This window comes from Carcharodon carcharias, chromosome 18, assembly GCF_017639515.1.
Source record: "Carcharodon carcharias isolate sCarCar2 chromosome 18, sCarCar2.pri, whole genome shotgun sequence".
NCBI lineage: Eukaryota > Metazoa > Chordata > Chondrichthyes > Lamniformes > Lamnidae > Carcharodon > Carcharodon carcharias.
Genome location: NC_054484.1, coordinates 38,798,402 through 38,812,319, shown reverse-complemented (window position 1 = coordinate 38,812,319; position 13,918 = coordinate 38,798,402).

Below are 13,918 nucleotides of genomic sequence, written 5' to 3'. Positions count from 1 at the left end.
CTAAATTTCCTCATTGCCTCATCACTTATGCCATTGTTACACCACTATAGTGCTAAAAAGATCAAGGAAATTTGTATTTTAGCACTTTGAGGTACATTTACTCCTTTGTTTCTTTGATTTCTTTAACAATTAACATCTTATGTAGGTCAAAGACTGTTGTGAGAGTGGCCAAGTTGCTACTATTGGTAGAGTTGATCTGCAGACACTTCTTGGGGGGAACATTAAGTTTATTTACAATGTACACAGCAGCAACTCTATGTGTGCTTTCAATTCTAACTCTATGGGCAGGATCTTTAGGCCTGCTCGCTGATGTATAAAATGACGTGGGATGACATCAGACGGAACTCCCGACATCACCCCGCGTCATTTCCATTTTCAGGTCGGCAGAAGCGCAGCTGAGTCAGCTGTGCGCCCGCCGACCTGTCAACGGCCTATTGAGGCTATTAATAAAACAATTGAGGTCATTGATAGGGCTGCCCATCCAACCTTAGGGTTGGCGGGCAGGCTGGGAGCCCTGGTGGGCTTAAGAAAAAGCATGAAACCTCATCCATGGGCGGGATGAGGTTTCATGAGGGTTTTTAAATATTTAATAAAGGTTAGAGTTAAAGTGATGGACATGTCCCAACTCATGTGACAGTGTCAAATGAGGGGACATGTCAAGGAAATTTTTCAAACATTTATCTTCAAAGTTTTAATTCTGAGCCGATCTCGCTGAGGCAGCGCTTAGCCTCAGGGAGATCAGTGTGCTCTTTCACACACATAGGTGAAAGAGCACACTCTCAGCTGAGGAAACCACCCCCCCCCCCGCCCGCCCAGGGAGCGCATAGTGCTTTCTAGCAGACGTCACACTGGGCAGGCCTTAATTTGCCCGCCCACTTAAAATGGCGGCACACCCGCAATTGGGGGTGGCGATCGGAGGCGCGCCTGCCCGTGCCCACTCTTGCACTTTCCCCGCCTGATTGGGGGTGGGTGGGGGGGGGGCGGTGGGGAGGCCAGAATTCTTCCATATCTCTACACACTGACTCCTGAGGTAGCCTGCACTACTCTCCTATTGGTTACTACAGATTATGTGATCTTCCTTAACAAACATTATTCTTAAAGGTACATTACACAAAATAAAATCATAATTACTACATTTTTCCTGTTTTAACTCAGCTATACATATACTTAAAAGTACATATTTTTCAAGACAACATAATATTTACACTGTGTAAGGAATTTACAAATTCAGTCTTTCATGTGGTTTCCTGATAGGTGTGGAACATCGCAGCTCCACAACTTCAGATTCTTTGTCAGGAACCTCCTTTTCCGGAGTTGCCTGAACATCAGGTGCTTGGTGGACACTTGTAGTTCTGTATCCTCAACTCTTACAGGAATATCAGACATGTCAGTCCTGGGTTGAGTATCCTCAACAGGAAACGCAGGCCCGGTCATGGTCACTAGTGGAAACATATCTTGGTGATTTGTTGCTCTCTTCCTTAAATAGTCGTTATGTTTCCAGATGATCCAACCTTCCACCTCCACGTGCTAAGATAGAGGTCCCATCACCACACTTGTTTCACCCGGTAACCACTTTGATCCTTCTCCAAAGTTCTTCACATATACAGTCTCCCACGGTAAATTTCCACTCACGACTATGCCAGTCATGCCTAATTTTCTGGCTTCCCTGATTGCTTTCCACTTTCCTCTCTAAATTCAGCATTATTAAGTTGAATCTTGTCTTGAGATGGCATTTCAACAATAACTTTGCAGGTATGACACCTGTTGTTGTGTGAGGGGTAGTCCTGTAATGAAAAAGAAAGTGTACTAGTTTGGTTGCTAAGGAATCACCAGTTAGCTTTATCATGCCTGCCTTGAACATTTGAACCGCCCTTTCAGCCAGTCTGTTTGAGGAAGAGTGGTACGGTGCAGTTTTTACATGAGTGATACCATTGACGCTGATAAACCACTGAAACTTAGCACTCATAAATGCCGTGCCATTATCGGAAACGACTACTTCTGGTTGTCCGTGAATGGCAAAACACTGACGTAGCTTCTCAATTGTAGCGCCAGACGTTGGTGACAACAATGAGCAGAAAGACTGTTCTCAGGAAAGGTCCAACATAGTCAATGTGTTACCGCACCCAGGGTCTACCTGGCCACTCCCACGGGTGTAACGGAGCTGTCATCAACAACTTTAGCAGTTGCTGACATTGCACACAGTGCTTCACTAAACTGTCTATTTCGCCATCCATCCCAAGCCACCATAGATAGCTGCGTGTTATGGTCTTCACTCGGGAAATTCCTAGATGGGCATTGTGTAATTCAATTAAAAGTGGCTCCCTTCCCTTTGGAGAAACTATCACTCATGCTTCCCACAATAAGATGCCATCTCTTCTGGTTATTTCATGCCTCCGTTGAAGTATGGTTTCATTTAATCAGGTAGGGACTCCTGTGACTAACCATGCAGCACTTGTTCTTATACTTGAGATAGGACTAGGTCCCAAATTGTCTAGTCTCTGATCTGTTGAGCACAAACCAATGAGGAATCTAAGAAACTTAACAGCAAAACAAGTTCCTATAGAACTGGGACGTGCTCATCATTTTCTTGTAAATGCAAACGAGTAAGTGCATCGGCGTTTGTGATTTCATTGCCAGTCCTATGTACGAAAGTATATTTGTATGCTGCCAGAATGAAAGTATTTCTGTACCTTTCTTTCTTCTTTCTAGCGCAGACTTTAATCTCGGCCTTCCTTCTGACTTCACTATTGGCCAGGCTTCTCTCAGATGCAAGCTCAACTTGTCTGAGCTCAGTGACTGATCTCCCAAAATTTAATTAACTGTCTGCTTCTTGGAAAATTCTGTGACTTTTGATTCCAAAGCCTCTTTGGCTTCATTTAGCTGATTCTTCAGTTTTTCTGTTTCTTTTTTGTATTTGTTTGCTGCCTCCTGGAAAATTGAGAATTGTTGTGCCTTCTCTGCCAACTCATTTTTCAGTTTATTTGGAGAAGTGCTGAATTCTCTCTGTTTCTCTTCACATTTTTCCAGAGGTGCAAACCTTGACCTGAGGGAATCTAGTAGCGTGTGAAGGTCTTTCAACAGGTTTTCTTTTTCCCTGCAAAGGTTGCTCACCTCGTCTCAAACTCTGTCATCAAGCAGGGTCTCTTCGGGTTTCTTCTGATGTTCTTCCAGGTTTTGGCTTAAGACAGCCTGCAATTCTTCAGGTTGTTGAGTCCTTACACACTCCTTTCCCAAAACAGGAATGCTTCCAGCTTCCTTTTGGAATCTCAGTGGCCACTCAAGGTTGATTTCCCTTAGCCAATTTCACCCTAGAAGGCCTGGTCCTCTGCCTCTCAATACCAGCACTGGTAGCTTTGCCAGTTGGCTTCCATAATGGACAGTTACGCTGCTAATGCCTTTTACTTGAATGTCTTCACCCATGTATGTTTGAATTTGGCAGCTGTTTATTGTAAACTTAATTGATATTCACTGTTATTCACATGTCCGAAGGTATGTTCCACAGTTACTGTAGTGGAAGCTCCCATGTCCACTTCCATTTTAATAGGTTTGCCATTTACTTTCACTGTGACAAATATTGGTTCTGTCTTTCCAACTTTCAGATTAAACAAGGAGTAAGTGTCTGAATTTGTTGTTTCAGGCTCTTCTACATTGTAGATTTCATTGGGCTTCTTCTTTTGTTTACAATCCTGCTTGAATCTTTCCTTGCGTTGCCTCATCATATGTCCATTTCTGTGACGATAGTAGCATTCAATTTTTTTAAAACTGCAAATTGCTAAAAGACTGCTTTATTAAAATTATTCTTAGATTTCGCTGCTAAGTTATTTGTCTTTATTATTCGGCTAGTGGGGGCTGTTTCCTGCTTCTCAGCAGAGTCTTGCATTTTTGCACCCTTTTCAGCTGGCGTTTCCCACCCAACGTGGAGGACAGCACCATTTTGCACACCTTATATTTCTTTTGAATCTCTTACTGCGCTTTCAATGTTGTTATCTCTAGTGCCTTCTTGAAATCCAAATTCACTTTGGGCAATGATCTTTTCTGAATAATGTCCTCATTCACACTGCACACTAAACAATCTCTGAACATGTCATTTAGAGGCGAACCAAACTCATAATGTTCCTTTAGCTGCTTCAGATTTGCCATGTAACATGCAATTGTCTCACCCGGGGCTCTATTTCATGAATTAAACCTGAACTCTGCTTTGTGACTGAGGGCTTGGGTTGAATATGACCCTTCACGAGGTCCACCAATTCATCGAAATCTTTTAAATCTGGGTCACTGGGTGCCGTCAAACTTCAAATCAAACTGTCAGTTTTGTTCCCACATGTACTTAAGAGGATCGCTCACCTCTTCTCTTCCCCCTTAATCTTGTTTGCTTGAAAAAAGGACGTGAGGCGTTCTATGTAATGAGACCAATCATCTGTGGCTGGTTCAAGAGGATCAATTCTCCCAAATTGTGGTATTTTGAGAGAGGATAACTTTTTCAGTTCTAATGGAGCTTGCAACTTACAATCACTGGGTGAGGTACAGTGCCAACTTCTTTCTGTTCAATCTTGTACATGTTCTCATCGCCAGTTTGTTGTGAGGGTGGCCAAGTTGCTACTATCGATAGCGTTGATCTGCAGACACTTCTTGGGTGGAAACATTAAGTTTATTTACAATGTACTCAGCAGCAACTACATGTGTGCTTTCAACTCCAACCTCATCTCTACACACTGACTCCTGAGATAGCCTGTGCTACTCTCCTATTGGTTACTACAAATCATGTGATCCTCCTTAACAAGCATTATCCTTAAAGGTACATTACACACTTAATGAAACTATAATTACTATAAAGACCCTCATGGCTCATTTGCATAAATAATCACAGCCTGCCCTGTTCAGGATTATTTGGCAGCCACCAACTCTGGGTACGTTAAAACAAAATTAAAATAAAACCCATCCTGTGGAACCAGGGAGAAAAGGAGTAATCTTTCAATTGCACAGGAGTCATGATTGGATTTCCCATGTAGCTGTCTCCAATCCCTCCTCTTGGGACTCAACTGAGGGTTGCAGCCTGCAATGCAGGCAGGCCAACATTGACATCTTCGTTCAGTGAACTGCGTGTTAAGCCGAGCATTGTCCAGTAGCTTGTTCCAAGTATGCTGATGTGGCCTCTTGGTTCAGGTATCCACTGGTGTCACAGGAACAAAGCTGAGCCTAAAAACAGCCATGAGCTTCCTTATGGTCTTATCCACTCGAGGTGCTGCTTTTAAGGTCTTGTGAACCTGAATCGCCTAAACATTCTACTCTTTTATATCTCCTTGCCTCCTCTTATTTAGAGTGTAATTTTTACTATTATTATTTCCCAAATGTACTATCTCACATTTAATAATATTGAATTCCATCAGGCACTTTTTTGCCCATGCTGCCACTTTATCAAAGTGTTCATGCAGCTCCCTTTGGTCCTCAGAATTACTTACTATGCCTCCTATTTTATGATCATCTTCAAATTTGGACACGAATCACTCTACCCTATATCCAACTCATTAATGTGCATAGTAAACAGACGTAGTCCAAAAACAGAACCATATGGAACATCTCTATGTATTTCCAACCATTCTGAGAAACTGCCTTTAACGCATACTCCCTGTTTCCTTCTAAGTATTTTCTATTCATATAGATATTTAGTAATTTCATTTATAATTGAACTATATATATTAAGCTAAGTGTTCTGTAATTACCTAGGTTAGCTCTGTATCCTTTTTTAAAAATACATTTACATTGGTCACCCTGCAGTCCTCTGGCACACATCCACTCTCTCAGCCTTCTTAAATATAAAATCTAAGTTCCTTGAATATATTCTACGAAGATCTGCTATTTTTTCCTTTAGTTTATATAACCCTCTAATACGTTCCTTCTGTATTGCTGAAAAAAGACACGCCAAAGCTTTACATCTTGCACTCATCAGGACACCAGAAAAATATCAAAATAAGGGGAAAACAACAATTTATTCTGCATGAGAAGAGAGTTGATTCGTTGGCAGGTGAACTCTGATTGGTAGAGTTATTGCCATGGAGAATGCACCAGTGATGGTGATGGACAGTTAACTACCAAGCATTGTTTGGAATTTAAACCAGACAGCCTGACACGGATTGGTCAAGACATTGCCCTGAGGAATGAGTCAACGAATGGCGATCATTTATTTTGTTTAGCTGAAACAGGTGCAATGTGTGTACATGTTCTTTCTGTCTGCAAAGAACAGGGCCCTGTGTATTAATATATGTAGCTTCCAGTACATGCAAATGCACCACACTGCAAGCCTGACTGACAATCTTAAATTGGTGTCAATGTAGTTCTTAACACATTGAGGATTATTTAGCAAACGTTGCCAATCACGAAATCACATCTAATGTAGAACATCGTGTTTTGAGTTTTGCAAGCACAGGCTGGTTGGGTACGGTCTGTACTTTGCCCGTTGCCAACAACAGCTGAGACATGCTGTTTGATGCGATCTTTCAGCCTTAGTAGCTTAATAGCGTGTACTAGTTGAGAAATCTGCCAGGGGGTTCTCTATCACGATCTAGTGCAAGCCGTACTTCACTGGTCAATATGCACATTGGGATTCTTACAGTTCCACAAGCTATAGATTTGGCCTTATCAGCAACCTTGTAAATAGGGCCTGAGCCATTTGCTCACCATGCAAGCTTGATACTGAGATAGGGCACATCAAAGACATCCTCCAGGATAATGGCTAAACTGATCATTTCATGCTGTATATCATGCAAATTCATGAACGGGCCTAAGGCTGCCGCTTTGGGTCCTAAAAAGTTTCCAGTCTCATTCAGATTACCCTGGAAGGGCTATGTATCTCAAAAATTTGAGCAACAGGTGAAGCTAGCTGTTTCACACTGCTACTATGCAGTAGCAACACAAGTGGTGTTCACCTCTAACAGGATGCTGCCATCAAGCCAAAAAGACGTTCTGCCTATCACACAAATAAGTACTGTTGTATATGAATTTCAGTGCCAGTGTGACACTAGGTATGTAGGCTGCACATTCCAAAGACTGGCAGATCATATCAAACAGCATGTCCCAGCTGCTATTCGCCCATCCTTGCAAAACTCAAAACATAGCATCCAACATTAGATATGACCATGATTGGACAACATTTGCTAAGTAACCCTATGTGTACTAAGAATTACACTGACACCAATTTAAGATTGTCAGTTAGGCTCGCAATATGGTGCATTTGTGTGTACTGGAAGCTATATGTATTAATACACAGGGCCCTGTTCTTTGCAGACAGAAGGAACATGTACACACATTGCACCTGTTTCAGCTAAACAAAATAAGTGACAGCCATTCGTTGACTCATCCCTCAGAGCAATGCCTTGACTAATCAGGGTTAAGCTGCTTGGTTTAAATTCCAAACAATGCATGGTAGTTAACTGTCAGTCATCATCACTGGTGCATTCTCCATGGCAACACCTCTAGCAATCAGAGTCCACTTGCCAACCAAGTAGCACTTTCTTCTCTTACAGTATAAATGGGTGTTTTCCCTTTATATTTGGTATTCTTGCGAAGTGTCCTGATGAGTGCAAGACGAAAAACTTTAACTTGTCTTGTTTAAGCGGTACACAAGTTCTGTACTACCAAACGACTATATGGTTCTTTTATTTTTTATAATATCTCTCATTTTTTTTTAACCAATTCAATATTTACCCCTTCCTGAAAAGCCTTTATTGTAAATACTGAAATGGTGAAGCTGTTAAGTACACACTGCTAATTTCTGTTTACCCACTACTACCACACTGACCTCTAGAGGGCTCACCTCACACTTAATTATTCCCTTTTTTGCTGATGCATTTGTGGAACACTTGTTTCAAATATTTTTGAAACAATATTTTTGACATTCACTCCTTCTTCTCCTTAACCTCTCTTCCTGTATCCTCTTATTTCATCATACATATAAATCGAATCAATAATAGTTTGTTTCTATCTTTTATATTTATCCACAGCATGCTGTATTTGAACTTGAAGCCATTTTTAAAAATGGTATATATTTATTCTCCAACTTTGCATTCTCCTTTTTAAAAATATCACATCACAGTGCTTTGACAATTTCTGTTTCCATCTCATTGCAGCTAGCTCATTCCTCATCTTTCTAAAAGCTGCCCTCATCTAATCTGGTGCCCTTGATTTTTCCCCTCACGTTAAACCTTGAGCCTTATGGTATTATGGCTACTATGCCTGAGGTGCTCAGGCACAATTACTTAATCTACCTGACCTGTTTTGTTACTCATAACTTTATTTAGCAATGCCTCTCCCCTTATAGCGTTGGTCAAATCCAGACACTGATTCATGAGACTTTAATGAGGCTAGTGAGGCATGCCTGGACCTCAGTGCCACAGGTGCTTATCGACCACATTACCGCACACAATGTACAAAGGTGCACAGCAGGCCTCAGCTCCCAGTTATATGCACCTCATGTCCATCAGCACCACAGGTATCGAGCGTTGTGTTATCAGCCCCTTGATACTGACCCTTCTATCATACCGATCTTTTGTGAAAATCCTGTATTTCTGCATATTGAATTTACTACCAACTGTTAAAGCAAACTATGCTTCTGCAATCCAATATATCATCTTCATTTTATTTCAGATGCTTCTTCTATTGTCATCTTTACATTTTACTTTGGATTTTTAAAATCTTTTTTTGTGTTAGTATTCCTAAATTCATTGCCTGTTTTGTTTCATCCTCTCCATTGCCATCACTCAAAGTTCAGCTTATCTGCAGATAAACTTTGATTTCTTTCCCCCTTTATCTCAATCTAAACAGCCATCATTCTGCCACCTGCATTATTAGCTGGCTTCAAGTTACCAATCATTTTGCAATGAAAGCCTGTTGACTTCAGCAATCTTTTATCCTGCATAGGTTATTATTATCGCAGAGGCTGAGCATCAATTTGCAGACATTTCCTCCTACCTCCCCCTGGACCATGACTCCACCACTGAACATCAAGCCATTGTTTCTAGGACTGTCACTGACCTCATAAGAACAAAGAAAAGTACAGCACAGGAACAGGCCCTACGGCCCTCCAAGCCTGCACCGATCTTCCTTCCACAGCTTCCAACCTCATGGATTCCCAACCTCGGACAGCCCGCTTCTACCTCCTATCCAAAATCCACAAACAGGACTAAACCAACAGACCGACCATGTCAGCCTGTTCCTGCCCCATGGAACTCATTTCTTGCTATCTTGATTCCATTCTCTCTCCCCTTGTCCAGTCCCTTCCCACCTACATCCGCGATTCCTCTGACACCCTACATCATATTAACAACTTCCAGTTCCCTGGCCCCAACCGCCACCTCTTGACCATGGACGTCCAATCCCACTACACCTCCATCCCCCACCAGGATTTTCTGAGGGCTCTCCGCTTCTTCCTCGAACAGAGGCCCGAACAATCCCTATCCACCACTACTCTCCTCCATCTGGCTGAACTTGTTCTCTCACTGAACGATTTCTCCTTTAACTCCTCTCACTTCCTCCAAATAAAAGGTGTGGCTATGGGTACCCGCATGGGCCCCAGTTATGCCTGTCTCTTTATGGGGTATGTGGAAAGTTCCTTGTTCCTGTCCTACTCCAGCCCCCTCCCACAACTCTTTCTCCGGTACATCGATGATTATTTCGGTGCTGCTTCATGCTTTCGTCTGGACCTGGAAAAATTTATTAACTTTGCTTCCAATCTCCAGCCCTCCATCATTTTCACATGGTCCATCTCTGACACTTCACTTCCCTTCCTTGATCTCTCTGTCTCAATTTCTGGTGATAGACTGTCCAACAATATTCATTACAAGCCTACCGACTCCCACAGCTACCTCAACTACAGCTCCTCACACCCCGCTTCCTGTAAGGACTCCATCCCATTCTCTCAGTTCCTTCGCCTCCGTCGCATCTGTTCTGATGATGCCACTTTCAAAAACAGTTCCTCTGACATGTCTTCCTTCTTCCTTAACCGAGGTTTTCCATCCACGGTGGTTGATAGGGCCCTTAACCGTGTCCGGCTTATCTCCCATGCATCCGCCCTCACACCTTCCTCTCCCTCCCAGAAACATGATAGAGTCCCCCTTGTCCTCACTTATCACCCCACCAGCCTCTGCGTTCAAAGGATCACCCTCCGCCAGTTCTGCCAACTCCAGCATGATGCCACCACCAAACACATCTTCCCTTTAACCCCCACTAGTGGCATTCCGCAGGGATCATTCCCTCTGGGACACCCTGGTCCACTCCTCCATTACCCCCTACACTTCAACCCCCACCCATGGCACCTTCCCATGCAAACGCAGAAGGTGCAACACCTGCCCCTTTAACACCTCCTCACCATCCAAGGGCCTAAACACTCCTTTCAAGTGAAGCAGCATTTCACTTGCACTTCCCTCAATTTAGGCCACTGCATTCGCTGCTCCCAATGCAGTTTCCTCTACATTGGAGAGACCAAACGCAGACTGGGTGACCGCTTTGCGGAACACCTTCGGTCTGTTCGCAGGCATGACCCAGACCTCCCTGTCGCTTGCCATTTCAACACACCACCCTGCTCTCATGCCCACATGTCTGTCCTTGGCCTGCTGTAATGTTCCAGTGAAGTTCAACGCAAACTGGAGGAACAGCACCTCATCTTCTGACTAGGCACTTTACTGCCTTCCGGACTGAATATTGAGTTCAACAACTTTAGATCATGAACTCTCTCCTCGATGCCCACCCACTTTCTGATCTCCCTTTTTCCAATAATTTATATATATTTTTCTTTTCCCACCTATTTCCATTATTTTTAAATGTATTTCCATCCATTGTTTTATCTCTACCTTTTAGCTTATTTCGATCCCTTCCCCCCACCCCACCCCCACTAGGGCTATCTGTACCTTGCTCGTCCTGCTTTCTACCCTTAATGTCACCTATTAGCACGTATTTTAGCTAATATCACCACTGTCAACACCTCTTTGTCCTTTTGTCTATGACATCTTTTGGCAATCTCCACCTATCACTGGCCCTCTCTCCAGCTCTCCCTGTCCCACCCCCACCTTAAACCGGCTTATATTTCACCTCTCTTCTATTTTTCCTCAGTTCTGATGAAAAGTCATTCGGACTTGAAATGTTAACTGTGTTCCTCTCCGCAGATGCTGTCAGACCTGCTGAGTTTTTCCAGGTATTTTTGGTTTTGTTTTGGATTTGAAACATCCGCAGTTTTTTGCTTTTATCTTATTATACAGCTTGTAGTTTCCCCCTAAAAGTCAGTAGAGGGCAGAGTAGAAAAAGGAAAAGTATTTTCCTCAGTGTCTGTGGGTGAGTGGCTTTCCATGTGCATGTGTCACAGCTTTATTCTACAGACTATTTAGACTTCATGGGATAAGAACTGCTCTGATTGCTATATGGTGACATAATAAATGTATTCATGATTTCTTGTTTGGTATTTCTAGCAAAATGATGATTACATTATTTTAGAATGTGTTAAATGTAAAATATAGCAGATAATCCCCTTAATTCTGATCGTTTAATCACTTCTGAATGTTTTTCAGTTTGAATTAAAATCTAATTGTTCTGGTTGCTTTGTTCCATCATTTTAATATTAAAGTGAAGATAATGGCTCCAATCTAGAAAGAAAGCAAGAGAATAACAAACAGATGAGTTAGCACATCTATTTGTGCCATTACTACAAAATTATCATGTTACTGATGGCCTGTACCTACCAGTAATCTCATTAGAAAATTGATCACTTCAGGAAGTAGATCAGTATCCCTGAGCTCTATAACGTAGCCTGCTCTACAGTTTTCACAAAACACTCATGCCCAGAAAGAGTGAAGATGGATTTTATAGGATGCATATAGTCTACAAAAGATGAGATAATAACTGCGATGTGATGGATGTAGCCGATTAGCCAATGTTGGTCAGGGGAGCTGATGTGACAGGCAATGGTGTAATGGTGTAAGAACATTTGAATCTGACAACTATGCGGTTTGCAACTTCATTCTTTCATTGTGCTTGACCAAGGCCTTGGCCTTCCCCACAGGCTGGATTTTCCATGCAGGGATGGGCAACAGGAGTCCGAACTGTTTCTGGATCCCAATCCCAACCCCCAAGGAAAACAATCACACAGTGAGACACCCCCTTAATCCAGAAAAGGGAGACAGGTTATTTTTCTAGTTAAGGGCAGCAGACAGTCTCTCGAAACTGGAGAGTCAGTCAGAGGCCTTCTATCTTGAGAGCAGCCTCAGGCTGTGATGGCAGTTAAGTAGCAGAGACGGTGGGTTGAATTTTACGGCCCCATTGTGGTGGGGGCAGAGCTGTAAAATGTGGCAAGCCGTTCATTAGCTCATTGACTTTGGTACAACCGTAAAATCCCACCAGTGTAAAATTCCACCTGGCGCTTCAATACGGAGGTGCAATCTCACCAACTTTTTGAACCTTTAAATAAAAATGGTTCCCCCTATTGGGGGAACATGGGGACTCTCTCTACATGGTGGCCTGCTCTCTCATCCAGGCAGGCAACAAGGGCCTCCAAGTATGCTGCTAGATGCCAGCCTCTGGGCAATTAAACTGCCCCTTGCTGATTCAGGAAATTAGAGGCCTGTTGTAGAAAATTCCAGTCAACTTCCTTTAATTGCAGTTAACAAGGCTCTTAATGAGCCTATTTGACTATCTGCCTTTGGGGGCAGGTAGCCCTTACAGCACCGAAACTGTCTCAGCAAAAGTGTTTGTTGCTAGGAACAGACTTAGGAAACCAGCAGGCGGTGAGTGCCTACATTTCCAGGCCACATCTTCCTCCGTTCCTGCCACCATAGCGGGGCCTGAAAATACTCCCTAAGGTTTCTAACCAGGCGATAATACAGAGAAATAAATTATATTACTCCATTTTCCTCTGAATAGAGACTGATACTTCATCAATCCTTTTGATCTTGACTCTGTCCACAAATTAAGGAATGCTTAAGACCTTTGTAGGACTGTAGTCGTGCACATTGTGCAGGATGATTGATTATTATGTGATAATAGTTACCATGAACAAAACCGATGAGAATGAGGTAATTACTACAGAATACTAGGGGCCAGCTTTTCCCACCCTGACATGGGGCCGCAGTGCGTCGGGCAGGCTTTAACAATGGTGGCTGGGGCAGGATCCATGATTCCTGCTCCCATTTCCAGCACTGAGTTGAGGGGGTGAAGGGAGGGGTAGGGGTGAGGGGTTTGAGGTGGAGTAAGGGTGTTTGGGGATGGGTGAGGGGAAGAGTAAGGGGTGAGGGGAGTGAGCAGGGTGGGTAGTGTGAGGGTTATGGGGTCCCCATACTGATCTGCAGAACTGAGCCGATGCCTACGCGAACAAAGGCCTCCTTGGCATCTGCCCACCTCCAGTGGCATGCCCAACTCCAGGCCTCCCCACCTCCACCAGATGACAATGCCACAAGCCGGCACTGCTGGGTAGGAGACAGGATTGTGACATCGGGAAACTTCCCAACTCCCAGTGTTGCTTCAAATATGAAAATCTGGCACCAGGTGCCAGCTTGTTTATCATCTAGGATTTAACTGACCATCTTAACCCCATTGTCCATTCCCTTGCCTCAACCTCATTTCACAATATGGTGACAAAAAGAAATCGACAAACACAAAACATACATCCTGCACTTTCAGCAGAAGCTAACCAGTGCAGTCAGCTAAATTCTACTCTGACACATTAAACCCTAAAACATCCGAGGAATGAATTACTTTAACCATTTAATTATTTATAGCTACAGTACAAATCCACTATTTATGAGCTGTTTATATAAGCAAAAATAACAGCAAAATTCTTAATCATGGGAGATTAAAGCAAATCCTAATACTGTGTTTGTGCATGTATATTATATATATACCTTTTAGATACAATATAAATGATTAAGTTATTATATAGTGC